At 42.9% G+C, this 16,129-nt stretch overlaps 1 protein-coding gene across 2 annotated transcripts in view; it reads right to left on the bottom strand.

The window, feature by feature from the left end:
* FRMPD1 (FERM and PDZ domain containing 1) overlaps positions 1-16,129 on the bottom strand; it is a 117,363-nt gene that overhangs the window by 74,041 nt on the left and 27,193 nt on the right. The window contains exon 1 of one of the 2 annotated variants that reach the window (XM_033123862.1): positions 296-446. The exons of the other annotated variant lie outside the window; for it this stretch is intronic. The gene's annotated coding sequence lies outside the window, so the exon portion shown is untranslated. Of the gene's footprint in view, positions 1-295; positions 447-16,129 lie in introns of those variants that run through there. 2 annotated transcript variants of the gene reach the window in all.

The raw sequence follows: 16,129 nt of genomic DNA, 5'->3' as shown, positions 1-16,129 counted from the left end.
TTGCACTACACCATGCAGATCTCGAAAACTTAAGCAACACATTGATACTGTGTAAAGATTTAACTGTTGCAGACCCTGAGCGAGCCCGCGGACGCCACCACCGCCCCGCCAGAAGTGGGGACACGAGGACTGGAGGCGGTCGCGGATCCCCCGGGGTTGGTGGTGCAAGCTGAGCGCACGGCGGAGGGCGGCCCGGAGGAAGCCAAGCGGCAGGCAGTATGCAGCTCGCGCAGGCCCGGGGCGTGGGGACAGGGAGTCCCCCCAAAACTTTGCGGCGCGGGGACCTCGCCCTTACCTGCATAGGAGGCACCGCCCGCGCGGACGCGGACCTGGCGCTCTTGGTGAGGGGCTGCCCCACCGGGCGGCGGGCTCGTACGCGGGCAAGGCTCCGGCAGCGGCTCGGCTTGGGCTCGGCTGGGGCTCCGCCTCCCACGCCGCGGCTGCAGCCGGAGGGGGGGGCGCAGGGCCGGGCCGCGCCCGCGCCGTCTGGCCGCGGCAGGTGCTGAGGCTGCAACTGCGGAGCCGCCAGCTGCCGGCGCCGCGACCCCCGCCCCGGGGGAGGAGCCCCGCGCGCCGCCTCCGCGGGCCCGGGAGGTCCCGGCCCGCCGCAGTGGGCGGTCCTGCTCCCACCCGGGCCCTGCCTCTGCCGGCCTTCCCGCCTGAGTACGCAGCGTCCGCCGAGTACCCACAGGGAGACTGAGGCCAGGAGAGGAAGGAGGCTCCCCAAGGTCACCCAGACCCGCGGCGGTAGGGCCAGAACTGGAACCCAGAATAGTCCCCAAAAAGGAACCCCTTCTCACGCCTCCCTTCCCCTGGCTGTCCTACTTCCAAGGCCTTTCCAGGAGCACCCAGCTCCGCGGGACTCCGGGGGACGCAGATGAGCCCGACTTGCCCCCCCACCTCTACCCCAGGCGCCTGGGCTGAGGGGAGATGAAAGAGGTGGGCCCAAATTTGGCACTACAGACCACCTCCCCTGCCTTTGCAAACTCCTTCGGTGCTGGGACCTTGGGCTCTTTCGGCTTTCCTCTGGCCTCTCTAACCACTCTTTTTTTGGGGTCTCTTTGAGTGCTCCTCAGACCCAAACCCTACAATGCTGGAGTGTCCTAGGACCGTGCACTCAGCCCTCTTCTGACTCCCTGGACTATCTCACCCACTTCTCTGGTTTCCTTCGGACCACCTCTCTAGATCCATGCATGCCTCTGTCCAAGAACTCTTTTTATGGCTGAAATATCTACTCAGTACTTACCGTGTTTCCCCGAAAATAAGACCGGGTCTTATATTAATTTTTGCTCCAAAAGACGCATTAAGGCTTATGTTCAGGGGATGTCATCCTGAAAAAAATCATGCTAGGACATGTTTTCCAGTTAGGTGTTATTTTCGGGGAAACACAGTAGGTCCCTGCCCTGTGTTAAACACTAAAGACACAGTGTGGAATAAAGCACAACCCCTGCCCGGATGGAATGTACTGTTTAGTGGACTGTTAATACAGCGCAGTTCCTGTAAAGGTAGTGTGAGCCCAGGGTGCCACGGGTGCCCGCATTGGCTGAATGAGGAAAGATGCTTCCTGGAGAGGATGCTCTGTAAACAGAAACCTGAAAGCCTAACAGGGTTGGCCAGTGAACGGGAGGAGAGTGGAGAGAGACTTTCCAGGTAGAGGCCACAGGAGTAAAATACAGGGATCCCAATGAGGAAGGGGCAGGAGCTGAGAGCTGAAGCATGAGAGTCAGCAGGGGCCATGGAAGGGGTTTTGAGTAGGGAAGGGGCATGCATGTTGGATCATTCTGGTGATGAAATGGAGCACAAGCATAAGCCTGTTCTTGATTTAAAAAAAAAAAAAGCAACATTGATTGCACCCCACCTGACCTCGATGAAGGAAGGTGCTCCAGCACCTACTGTCCCTATAGCCTTCATTCCCAAATCCACGCCTCTATCCAAAAACTCTCCTGAGAGGCTCCGTCTTTGAAAGGCCTCCTAGGTATCTGTCCCCAAAAGCTCTTTTTCTCTCAATGCCCCAGCCCCTCTGCCACCCACACCACTGGGGTGAGTTAGTCCATCATTCCTTTCAGTCTGCTTCCCTCACCTGTCTCCACTCTAGATATATATAGTGTACAAAGCTCTGCTCCAGGATAAACATCATTAAGAGAAGTGGACAAAATGGAAAATGCTGAAGCTATGATGGAAATAAAGTAAGCTTCTAAAAAATTAAGTGTTGTGCCTCTCCACACTATTTCTTACAACTTTGCAAATCTACAATTATCTCTAAAGTCTAATTTTAAAAGTTGTGTTGTACATAAAGATTATTAACCAAATTACTCTCCCTAATGCAGATGAAAGACCGAAGAGGGCACTTGTCAGAAAGGAAAATTAAAATTAAAATTAAAAACTCAACTCTCTTGTCCAGTGAGTACAAATTTAGCTCATGGAATTTTGTCTGTTCCTTTCAATTTCCTAGCTGCCCCTGCCAGAAGCATCTGCCCCTTCAGGTGGTTTAAGTATTTTTGTGTAAATAATTTCATCTTTGGCTTCTGGGTGCCCACTCTGGCCACTTTCTCATTTTGATTGCTCTTCTCCTTCAGCCGTTCTTGTCTGGCTGGCTATTTAAATGCCGAGGTTCCTCATGTCCCCCTCTTGGTCTCTTTTCTCTCTTCATCCTATCCTCACTTAGTGATTCTATCGGCTGCATGGCTTCAGCCCAGACTTCTGTTCTCTAAACCCAGAGACGTAACTGCCTGCTGGACATCTCCTGAATGCCCCTCAGTGCCCTAGTCTCAAGAGAGCCAAAACCAAACTGATATCTTTCTTTTATCTTACCCCTCCGCATTGCTTCCGTATCTTAACTGGTAGTGGCACTTAAACCAGAAACCAACGGGACATTCTAGACTCTTCCGTCATACTCTACTGGTCATTAAGACCTGTCAACTCTGTCTCTGCAACATCTCATATACACGTCCCCTCCTCGTCATCCTGCTGTCCTTGCCTTAGTTGGAGCTTCACCATTTCTTGGTGCAGCTGTAATAAACGCCTCCAATCTTGCCTATTTGCAATTCATCTGCCACATGCTGCCAGCAATCTTTTTAAAACACAAATCTGACAAGTCACTTTCTGCTGAAGGTAACTCCATTGTTCTTTCCTGACCTTGTGATAAAGTCCTAAGTCCTTAGCATGGTATGAAGCCCTGAGGGATCCAACCTGTTACTCTATTACTGCTGCAGCTCCATCTCTACCTCATCCCATACCTGCATACCGAATACCTTATGTTCCTAGGGCACCGTCATATTTTACAATAGTGAAAATAGCTATAATCTATTAACTTACTACTGTGTGTCAGGCGCTGTGTTAAGTGCTCTACACACAATATTTCATGTAATGAAATGTGTAGAGCATAGCACTAAAAAATACACTCTTGAGCCAACCTGCCTGGGTTCAAATCCCAGTGCAGCCACTTGTTAACTTGTGTAATCTTGGGAAAGTTCCATAACCTCTCAATTCCAGGTTTCTTCCTCTGCAAAGGGTATATAATAAGAATATCTGCAACCTAGGGATGTTCTAAAAAGAGTTACTAGAATAACTCTAGTACTCATTACCTACTAGCAGTGTTCTTTACCTGCTAGCCAGCACAGCGAGTCCTACTTATAATCAGTATATGCAGTGAGGATCCGTAAGCTCCTTTTACAAAGAAGGAGGCTCCAAAAAGTAGTCATTTACCTAAGATTCCACAGTGTTAAAGGAACTGCACTGGGATTCATATGGGATTCTAAATCCCATACTGCCAAATAGTTTGCATAAGCTTTTACCTCGCTCTGAGAGCCTTCCTCATTTCCTCACCTTTACCACAGCGCTTGTTCCTCATTTAAATCCTGGTCAAAAATGTCTTCACCTCTATGAGGTCGTCCCGGTCCCTCCTTTGTGCCTGTGCTCTACTCGGTTTATTCTTCAAATAAAGCACCAAGCACATCACATCATAATGATTTATTTACATGTTTGTCTTCTTGAGATCTCCTTGAGAAAGGCCATATCTGATTTATTTTTGTCTTCCTAGAACTCTATAGATATTTGTTGAATGAATGAATAAATCAATGAATAAAATATATATAAGATGCTCAAAAGAATTTTACCCTAGCAGCTGTCATTTCAATGTAGATCACTTTTAATCGCTGTTTTTGTCACTCTGAAGTCATTTTTTGGTGAGTGGAAAGCATCAAATGATCCAATATTAATAGAGAGCAAGATACAGCAAGCCAAAAATTTCTCATACTGCTATCTGGTCATGCCTTGTTCCTCTCAGATGTGTCTCCTTTTTTAGTGACACTGTGTAATAATCCATAATGAGAAGCTGTGTTACATCCTAATGAGACTTCCTGACTAAAACATCTGAGGTTTGAATTTATTTCCCATAAGTACCATTTCAGCTAAAAGTTTGCTTTCTCTGTGGCATGAGTGTGCCATTTGTCATCTGCTAAGTGCCCATACCTTCTCCTTATCTGTATTAATCTCCTTTGCATTCAAATACTTCTGAGAGCTGACTTAATAGTTAGTTTTTCTTTACAATTTCCTTCTTAGAATGCCAAACTCTTCCTGATCCTCATATCTATTGTTCCCAAAATAGAATAGTTTACTGCTTCAAATTTCAGTTTTACTGTCTACAGTGATTTTAGGACACGTTTCTGCTCTTCTTCAGAATGATCAAATTCCATAGGCTAAAAAAAAACCCCAAACCCTGACCCTGTCATTTTGTATGTAGTGTTTTTAAATTAGATGTTAGAAACATTTATTGTGTATACCAGAACACAAGTAAATTGGCAATTTTAATGCCTTCACATCAAATTAATGAGAAGCAGTGCAGGTGAAAAAAAGAATACTGGTCTGAGAAACGGGGGGTGGGGGTTAGGGGGTGTGGTTCTAATACTGTTCTGCCACTTGTCCAAGTCCCCTCACTCTTCAGGCCACAGAAGAAAGGAGGAATGGGACAGAATGACCTTCAAGGTCTCTCTTTCAGAAATAAAATGACACGATTCCTTAATGGTCCCCCATTCAACATTGGTCCTTCATTCAACATTGTTGAGTGAGTACCTACCATGGGCTTATGCCTTTTGAAGTGTAGTGATTTAAATATAAATCCAGACTGGATGGGGAGTATGGAGTAGTTTGGTTAAGAGAGTATTATCATACCACGTAAGCTGATTACATGTTTTTAATATTTATGATCTACTTAATACTGAACTACAATAAAGGCAGTTTCATTGAGACTTTGGTGAGCCACGACTCATGGACCACTGGAGTATTCTAGGAAGACTTTTAGGAATAACCCTGTCTGAGATGCATGCCAGCTGCTTATGGAAAAGCAGTGCCCTAGAGTTGCAGGACCTAGGTCTGTCCCTACCTTTCTGCGTGGCTATGGGAAAGTCACGTCCCCTCTCTGGGCTATAGTATACTCTTCTGTAAAAGGAAGAATGAGACCTCATGACAACCAAGGTTTCTTGAGCTCTAAACAGAATGATTCTTGGACATTAAGGAAGCTAACGTATTATGTAGTCAGAAAGAGAGGTTCTGCTGTTGTCTGCAAAAGAAACTGTGTGCTTATCATGAGGATTATATGACCTTTTGAGGACAAGTAAAGTGTTGCTTTACAGAGAGAAATGATGATACAAAAACAGCATGTTCTTACTCCCAAGTTTCTAGGATACACAAGCAGAATGTCACTGCTCATTTGTCCAGTTCACTCACTATACAATACTAAGAATAGGGAGTTGGGCTAGAAAGTCCATTATCTGAATATTAGTGAAGACACCTCGGTCTCTCAGTACTCTCCAAGTCTTGTTTGATCCCTTATTACAGTCATTCTCCCAATGACCTAATTTTAGTTTTGGGGGAAGTGTTGGGGAAGGGTGGAAGTTTGGAAAACATGTCTCCTTTCTGGATTGCTTCTTTAGCTCTCATATAAGCCTTGTCTGCTTAAGCTTTTTTTCCTGCTCCTAAACACATTCTCCGCTCCTTGATAAAACTGGTATTCCAATATTGCTAACACAATGGACTTAATGACTTGGTTGGAAACACAGGGAAAGGATGGGATATTCACATAGATTTGGGAATGGTTATCACAATTTTTATAAAATATTTGAGCTCTTTATGTCTCCCATCACAGTATTTTTTTTTTATTATCTCATTCCTCAGGTGATAAATCTTTTAGTGTTCTGAGGGGCAGTTTTGAAAATATAGGAGTAGCTTTAGCATCTTTTACTCTTTCCTTTTATCTCTTTTTAAAATTCTCTTTTCCGCTGTTGGTTCAGCTTTGGGGAGATCAACTCCAAAGACATGCCCTTGAGGTTGTGGCCAGTGTCTTGCGTGGCTGTGGGGACAGAGCCCCAAAAAGCAGTTTCCAGGCTCTCGGCCTCACATAGAAAGGTGCTGGCTCAGGTAGTAAATGGCCGTCGACTGTGATCAAATGGCCATCAGCTGTGGCTAGTTGGCCGTCAGCTGTAACCAGTGAGCCATTGGGCACTAATATAACTGCTGTGGCTACGCTAGTAAAAAAATGGGGGCGAGCAAGAAGATGGTGGCTGAATCTGCAAGCAGCGCAGTGAGGGTTGAGAATTGTGTGGCTCCTGTTTCCTGTGTCTCCAACCCAGCCGCCAGCGAGAGTATAGTGGTGTGACTCCCCTACCTATGGCTCCGTGGGTGTTCCTTTTTGGCCTAGCCATACCCTGCGTTCTTGTGTGGGGAGCGGGACCAGAGACCCCGCCTGACACCCCGCACGATAGTGGCCCTGTCTTGGTTTTGCCACTATGTCTGCTCTAATTCCCACAGGCTTGATTCTGCTCTGAATCTGCAGGGTGACTGCAGTTTCATAGTACTGCTCTTGTCCCCACAGCCTGAGGGGCAGATGCTACCTTCTCTCCATCACTGCTTTCTTTAGATAAACCTTGGAAAACTTGGAATATCAGCAATGAAGAAAGAATAACCGAAAGGGTAAAAATATTAGTTAATATATTATCATTTTCCTCTTGAGTTTTTAATTGTATGTTTGGTAGTGGAAGTAAAAATCATAATATTGTTAGATGTTCTCAATGTATATAGAGGTGATATACAAGACAATTATATTAAAAAAGAGAAAGGGTAAAGGGAACCTAAATGCACATTTTACTTGAAGTGGTAAAATGTCAGCATCAGTAGGCTATAATAATTTATGTATAGTTTAACACTTGACCAACAACTAAAAAACTATACAAAGTGATACACTCAAAAACACTATAGGCCATTCAAATTGGAATTCTAAAAAAATACTCAAGTAATTCACAGGATAAAGGCAGGAAAAAAGAAAGAGAGGAATGGAAAGTAGGAAACAAAGAGAAAATAAATAATAAAATGTCAGGCTTAAGTCCTAACATTTCAATAATTACATTAAATGTAAGTAGTCTAAATACACCAATTAAAAAACTGAGATTGGCAGAATGGATTTCTAAAAACATATTCTGGTGAAATTTCTATATTCCAAGAATAAAGAGAAAGTGTTATGAGCTTCCAGGCAATGTGAATTGCTTACTTATGAAGGAAAGAGAACCTCCTTAATTATTTTGTGGACCCCACAAACTGTCCTTGTTAAAATTTATTGCACCCTGATATTTGCTAGGCACTGTTCTAAGCAGTTTATGTTCTCATTTTAACAATTCTATGAGGTATGTATCATTAGTATCCCTATTTTGTAGGTAATGAAACTAAGGTTAAATTTTTCAAGATCACTTAATTAGTAAGTGCCAGAGCTTAGATTCAAACCCACATTGCCTAATGAAAGAAGCGAAAGAATGAGTACAAGTTAGCTACCTGAATAGGAGAGGGAAGACAGAGCTCCCAGACAGAGAGAGCAGCCCAGGGAAAGGTTCTGAGTATAGGAAGCAATACCTATTATATGCTGGGTTTTTAATACATAGTATTAATTATCATAGTAGAACTCCAACAAGCAGGTAATAAGGTGGCCATTTTATAGATTAAAAGACTCAGCAAGTTTAAGTAACTTTCTCAAAATAATCCAGCTAGTAGGTGATGGAGCCAGAATTTAAATCTGGGTCAGCCACCATCCAGTATTAGAACAACAGGCTGGAAAGACTTTTAGAACCTATTTCCCATGGTAGTTGCCTTTGTCACCCCAATAGTTTCCCTGTAGGTGACACAGCAATTAAAACCTTAAAGAGAAAAGGATCTGTCCCAGCTTTCTGTGTGTGTTTGATCAAGCCAGCCCTGGGTCTGAGTGTCTTCATCTATAAAACAGAGAATTGGTCTATATCAGTGTTTTTCTAACTTTGGCAGAGGAGAGACCAGTGGAAACTTTTATTCCATTCACGTCCTATTAAACAGAAGCCCAATGTAGAAGACAGGTCAAGGCAGAGCCAACCTCACTGGAGGGGCTGGGGGATTGTAGGGACGGAGTTAGCCTGGACCCTCTTCAGTTAAAACACTCCTTTGCGATGCTAAATTCTGGAAATAGTACATGGAGCGTCCCCAGGGACAGGAGTCTTGGAAGCATTCTCTCCCATCTTCAGTGCAGGCTAGGGAGAGAGATGGATGACCTAGATTTTCTTTAAAAAACAAGGCTTTATTCATGTTTTGTTACTATGTACTGTGAACTGCGACGTTGTGTTCAGTCTTGTCTTTGAATCAGAGGGACGTTCTGGGAAGGAGCTGGGCCGTGGAGTCAGACGTGGCTTGAATCCCAGCTCTAGCCCTTGCTAGCTTTGTGACCTTGGACAACTAATGTAACCTTTCCGTTTTCTCATCATAACAAAAAGATAATACTGACCTTGAAGGGTGTTGTAAGGATTCGATTGAATCATAAAGACAAAGTACCTAGTGCATGATCAGGGGTATTTTAGACTTTCTGTAAAAGACAGCTGTTATTATGCACTTTGGAACTCCCAGATCTTGACTGGTTAAGTTTGCCTTTTCTTTCCCCATTTGTGGAGCTTGGGTCTTAATTCTTTTTTTCCCTTTTTTATGCAGATTTACTGACACGAAAAGAGATGACACTTTTTGCAAAGGAATGCTGAAGGTACTGTAAATTTAAGGTGGTGAATTATGAAAAACCACATACTTATTAATGACACTGGAGATATGACATATTTTCTTAGTCTGGACCCTGATGGATGGCTGTTACACATGCTGATTACCTTGAAACCAAACAACAAGAGCATTCACCAAAATAATCCATTATGAAAACATACATTATTTTTTCAAAAATAAAAGATGCTTTTATGATCCTACTCCTGACAGGCAAGGATATAACCTGACTTTACAGACTCTCTGTCTTAAAATAAGTGATGTCTTGTGCATCATCATGTAGCTGGGGGCATAGCCTGACCTGCCAGGGCCTAGGAGATCTAGGAGTGTGCTTTACTAGAGGCCAAAGTCATGGAAGATTTCTTATAATGGGCTGTGAATTCCTGCCACTTCCCATGAAGCTTAATGGGGGAACATTTCAGAGCATATGGTACTTTTGTCAACTGATACTAATGTGTCCATTAGTGTGGATCCAGAGGGAATTTAAGTCTATGCCTAGAGAATGGACGCTTGGGGAACAGAAATAGCGACGTATATCCCTCACCTCTCCCACAAACTCTGTCTTCTGTGCAGCCTTCCCCTCTTCTTTCAGTTCTACCAGGAAGAGATGTATAATCAGGGGTGTGCCTTTCATTAATGGCATCTGCACTGTCCACACCTGAGCCATAATCCCTTAAGGCACAATACCTCGATGTCCTTCAAAGCCAGACAACGTCTCATTTGACACTCACAATACTTCTCTGAGATAGGTATAATTATCCCATTTCACGGATGAGGAAAACAGAAGAATACAATAATTAAATTATGTGTTTGGAGGTCAGAGGTAAATGGCAGAGCTATGCGTAGTCCAATGCAATGGCTCATCCCCATGCTGGATGTGTAGAGGCATTTACTTGGCCTGATTGGGTTCCACGAAATGCTCTTTGCTCGCCCTAATCAAGAGGTGGTCCAAATTAGGTATATGCAAATTTATTCATTCAGGTAACATTGACTGGGACCCTATGGGAAAGGCACTGTGCGAGGAGGAAGGTAGTGCCCTGGGAAGTGTAAGGGCTTCGGAGTCGCACAGCACATGCATGGATGAACATCCAGGCCCTACTAAGTGTTCATCAAGTGATAGTTATTATTAGTGAGAAGTGCTATGCGGGACACAGAGATGCATCAGGCATAGTTCTGACCCTTAAAAGAGTCTAAAATTTAAATAAATTATGTGACCATCTGAAAAAAATAAAAGAGCGGAATCCCTATCTTACTTCCTGTATCTTACTATTTATTCCTAAATAAAATCCAAATTAATCAAATATTTAAGTGGTAAAACCATGAAAGAACTAGAAGAAAATATGAGATAATCTTGGCACAGAGAAAGTCATAAGCATTAGATAGAAGATGAGTAGATATTATTACATAAAAATAAAAAAAACCTTCATGGGAGAAAACACTATGCACATAGTCAAAAGATACATGAAAGCGAGAGGGGATATTTGCTATACATATGACAAACAAGGGGATAATATTCTATATGGTTTCTAAAAATTAATGATTAAAAGACCAACAACTGAGTAGAAAAATAGGCAAAAGATAGGAATAGATAATTTATAGTAAAGCAATTATAAATGACTCTACACATTTATAGAAATGCTCAACCTCATTCATAAGAGAAATTCAAATAAAGGCAACACTGAGATATTATGCGTTGCCCATCATAATGGCAAAAATCAAAAGGTTTTATACCACACTGTGTTGTTAAGATATAGAGAAATAAACTCTTATATATTGGTACAATCTCTGTGAAAAGCAATTTGGCAATATCTATGAAAAATTTTTAAATGTGTACCAATAGCAAAACATTTGAAACAACCTAAATGTCCATCATTGAAGAACAGAGAAATTATAGCACATCCACTTAATGGAAGGCCATGTAACCATAAAAAAAAAAAAAGAAAAATGGGTAATACTGATTGCGAACAGTTTTCATGATACTGTATATTGTTAATTTTTTTAAAAAACAAGGCACAGACTCAGGAATATTATGTACTGCCACTTGTATTTTTCAAAAGGGAAGGAAGTAGTTCTTTAAGAATATACATGAAACTGATAACTGCTTGATTTGGGAACTAGAACTAAAAAGTTGAAGGACAAGAATGAAAGTGTGACTTTACACATGTACCTTTAGTGTCTTCTGAATTTTGAGTTGGGTAATGGTATTAAATATTTTTTAATTTTAATGTTGAAAATATCTTTTAGCACAGAAATTCCAATTCTAGGAATTAACTCTACAGATGTATTTATATATGTGTTCCATATGTACAAAGATGTTCAATGCAGTGTTTACAACAGCAAAGATTGGAGACATCCTAAATGCTCACTGATAGAGAAGAGCTTAATAAATTACAGAACACACAGACATACAAAAAGTTGCATACATTCATTAAAAAGAATAAGGAAAAAAATAAGTTGGTAGCACTATATGGAGTAATAGAGAATAATCTTAAACAGTTTTGAATGGAAAAAGACTACATGTAGAATAGTCTATATCAGGTGCTTATAGTATGCTTGTTTATAGCCTATAGAAAACTATAAACCATTTCAGGAAAAATATACAAGACACTGCTAATATTGGTTGCTGGGGGATGGGGCGGGCAGAGAGACTGGGGGAAAGATACACTTGGGAAGACAACTTCCTTTTCACTGTATATCCCCTCTGTAGCTTTTGAATGTTTTACTATGTACAAATATTACCTAATCAACAAAAAATTTTAAACACATTATGTTAAAAAAATACCCTGTTTGCCCAAAAATAAGACTTAGTCGGACAATCAGCTCTAATGTGTCTTTTGAAGCAAAAATTAATATAAGATCCGGTATCATATTATATTATATTATATTATATTATATTATATTATATTATATTATATTATATTATATTATATAGGCCCAGTCTTATAGTAAAATACGACCAGGTCTTACATTAATTTTTGCTCCAAAAGACACATTAGAGCTTATTGTCCGGCTAGGTCTTGTTTTCGGGGAAACACGGTTGGGGACTTTCTGTATTGAGTTGAAATTTGCCTCCCTGTGGGTTTTGCCTGTTGATTCAGGTTCTATCAATAGGGTCACACATAAACTAGATTTAACCCCTCTCCTACTAGGTGCTCTTGAGATATTTGAATTCTCTGAGTCTTCACTTCTCCGGCCAAGCTCCCTCGGGGCCCCACATTATTTGTGGTAGGAGAGGTCCTTCCTCATCTCGGTCTCCATCTTTGGACCCTTTTGGGTCCTGGGATTTCTTGGAAAGAGCATTACCCAAAGCTGAGCACTGCTTTGCATGCAATGTAGAGGTTGCTGTCATCCCTCCACTGCTGCTGTGACCTTCTTCCTTCTGGGGTTTCTACCGTGGATGGAGGAGAGTTAAGCCAGTTGAAATGGCAGGATCACATCATCCCCAGGCACCTCTGCCTCCTGACTACTGAGGCGAGGCTGACCAAATGGTTTTCCTTTCTTCTGGGAGGGGACAGTGGTCATCTTGTACCTTGCTTTCTTCTACCTGCAGCAGAATCTGGATTCAGAGTGCCTGCAGGAGGGGGTGGTTTAGGACACAAGGTAACCTGCTTGAAAACATGAATTCAGGAAACACTTAAGAATGTGAGAAATGCCATAGTGGTTTGGTGGTGAGGGACAATGTTCATGAGAGCAACCCCATGTGGTGTTGGGGAAGAGCAAGGTGAATCCGCAACTGGCTAGACGTGCTCACACACACTCAACTTTTCTTACCCATTGTGGCCCTGCTTCCTTTATAAGGAAGTCTTTGAGCAGCACTGGGAAGGGCCAGGTGGACCTCCACGCCTCTCTCAGCACTTCTACTCTGGATACCAGCATGAATTTATCTTAGCCCTTCTTGGGCCTTTCTTTTCTTTTCAAATATATTGCCTTTTCCCCCCACCGATTATAAAAATGATATACATCCATGGTATAAAATTTAGAAAATACGGAAAAGTTTAGAAAAGAAAACCCATAATCTTACCACATACCACCATTTTTTTCTATTTACATTTATTTTGTTTGTTACACAACTGACTGACATACAATTTTGTATTCTGTTCTTTTGACTGATTATTATAGCCTCATGCTTTTCCAGGTTAACTGTTTTCAAAAGCATGATTGGTACTGCTTCAAAATACTCTTTCATGAAGATGCACTGTAATTTACTTAATCATTCACCTATTTTTAAACATTTTATTTCCAATTTCCCTAAATAATGCTATGATGAACATCTTTGTACGGAAAGCAACATACGCCTCCTTGATACTCTGTGAGTCACTGATGGGAAGGCAAGATTTCACAGACTATAGTCTCTGGAGCAACTAGTCTGTGGATGGTTGGATATAGCTACTCACCATTATCAGAAAAACAAAATGCAAGCAAGTTTCTGCTTGTCTCATGGTGTGCCTCCCTTACAGTTTATGGTAAGAATTTTAAGATTGCTCACAAACCGCGCTGCAACCTTAAGAATCTGGACCCAAATCAGCAAAAGGAGCCTGTCCAGCAAACCCAGAAAAGTATGGGGACCCTCCTTCCATGGGCCTTCAGCTTCTGCAGGGGCTACTGCAACATTAGCCCTCTCCATTCATGAGGACATGCTCCTAGGTGGTGTGTGAAGTGACAGCTTTATATCAAACACTCCAGAGGCTGTTTCATTCTGCAGGAACTGCAGCTGTCCTCTGGTCCAGAACGGCATTATTTCAGAGGGGGAAAATCAGACACGTGAGGGAAAATGATGGCGGTTTTCAACTCACTGGAGGTGCATGTGGTACAAGACAAATTAGGTTTGTTCTGTGTACCTCACCGGGCAGAGCCACAACCACTGCAGCAATATGGCTGGGAAGCAGCTCTGGAATCAACAGAAACAAGAACTTTAGGAGTTAAGTCAGGCTTCTGTGTTCCCAGTGCCCGTTCCATGATGGGACACATAGAAAAAGTCATCTCTTGCCTCCTGAGCCTTGATCTCAGACACTCATGGCCAGGCTCTGATGGTGTGGGCTTTGCTAGGGTTCCTCCTCTCCTAGACTGGGTGCTATTGCCTGACTTTACAGCCAATGAGAGCAAAACTGGCCCCCATCAAATGTGGTGTAGTAGACACAACACAGTATTTTCTGTAGAGAGCAACAACTTCATCAGTATTCAGTTCTACACAAACCTGAGTTCCCAAGAATCCTTGACTCCTCTGTTTCCTTGCCTTATACATCCAATCACTAGTTTTATCAACTCTACCCCTAAAATATGCCTTGCAGCTATTCCCCCTTTTCCGTCACACTGCCACTACCCTGATAAAGGTCCTCATTCCTGCTTACCTGAAGCTCTAGTACAACGTCCTAACTGGTTTCCCCACCTCCCATCTTACCTGTCCTGGGCCATCTACCATACTGCTGCTGGAGTGCTTACCAAAACACAGCTCTAATTTTACCACTCCCCTGCCCAAAACCTTTTAGTAACTCTCATTCATTCATTCACATTCATTCATTCATTCAACAAATAGGCTGATTACCAACTCTATGTGCTCAGCACTGGGAATACAATGGTAAATAGCAGATATTGCTCTGATTTCATGATGCTTCCCATATGTTGTCCACTGAATTCTGTCTGGCATTCATGACCCTCCACAGTATGGCCCCATCCACCATTGTAATCTTCTCACCTATCGCCTCCTGTGCCTCGGGCTCTGGACAGACCAAACCACGCAGTATCTCAAATGTGGCCCACACATTCCTGTCTCCCTGGCCAGGTCAGTGCTGGGCCCTCTCTTTAGTCTCTGTATCCCTCCCTGTCTCACATATGCCTAAATCTTATCCATCTTTCAAGGTCGGTGGTAACACAACATTTTCCATGAAGTCTTCCTTGATTTTCTCTAGGCCTTTCCCCAACCAGGGTGGACATAATCTCCTTCTTCACTGACTCCCACAGTTCTTTATCATACCCATCCTCTGGCATTTAAGGTGTTCACCTGTGAAGTCCACATGGACAGCACCTCCTAGGCCAAGGCTCTGGAAGGTCAGAGTCCATAGCAGCTGAACTGGGCCTGAGGATCCAAGCACCTGTGCATGTTAGACTCCATATTTGGTTTATTTTGCCTCCCTCTCCTCTCATCTGTGCACAGGGCTCCAAATGACATCTAAGGAAGCACCTCATGGAGGCAATGTTCTCTGGAAACATTGGAAAGGGGGCTTCTTCTGAACCTGAGAAAGTGAGTGGCAGATGGGCTAGGTACAGGAATTTTACTCTACTAGTAATACTATGTAACTTTTAAAGGTAGGTCATAAAAAGCAATGTAGCTTCCACCTGGTTCTCTCTCTCTCTCTCTCTCTCTCTCTCTTTCTCTCTCTCTCTCTCTCTCTCTCATTCTTGGACATTTGTCCTTGGAACTAAGCCACTATGCTGTGAGAAACCTCAGGACACATGGAGAGACACTGAGGCCCTTAGTCCTCAACTTGCCTAAACTCCCAGGCAACAGCCAGCACCAACTTGCCAGCGATCTTGAAAGTGGATCCTCTAGTCCTCAGTTGAGTCACCTCACTGATGTCACGTGGAGCTCATGAGCCTTTCCTGCTGAGCCCCGTCTGAATGGCAGACATGGAAACAAAACGTGTGATAGTCACTGTTTGAAGCCACTATGTCCTGGAGTGGTTTGTGACATAGGCCCAGAAAATCAGAACACCTTCATCTCACAGGTGAGGCAGCTGTGCTTCAGAGACATGAAGTGACTCTTCTCTCCTGATGACTTCTGATTATTCCGTATCACTTACCCATGCTCAGAACCATAAGTGAGCTTTAAACTCTCAGAGGTGCAAGTTTACCAATCAAGCACATGTCTCAAATCTCCTTTACCGTGATAAAATAATTTCTTAACTATTTCTGTATTCTTTTTAATATCTTCGTTTTGATCGACCATTTAATATCTCATTCTAGGAAGCGTTGAGATTTCAAGTATAGTGTGTTACTTGGACACAGTGGTCCAGACCAATTGAAGTACAAGATATAAATGATGTTAACATTAGCCAGGAACGGCTGGCTCGGGGACAGCCCCCAG

This window comes from Rhinolophus ferrumequinum, chromosome 12 (assembly GCF_004115265.2).
Source record: "Rhinolophus ferrumequinum isolate MPI-CBG mRhiFer1 chromosome 12, mRhiFer1_v1.p, whole genome shotgun sequence".
In the NCBI taxonomy this organism is placed as follows: Eukaryota; Metazoa; Chordata; class Mammalia; order Chiroptera; family Rhinolophidae; genus Rhinolophus; species Rhinolophus ferrumequinum.
Note: the sequence above shows the minus strand (reverse complement) of the source record. Positions and strands in the feature narration are given on the sequence as shown.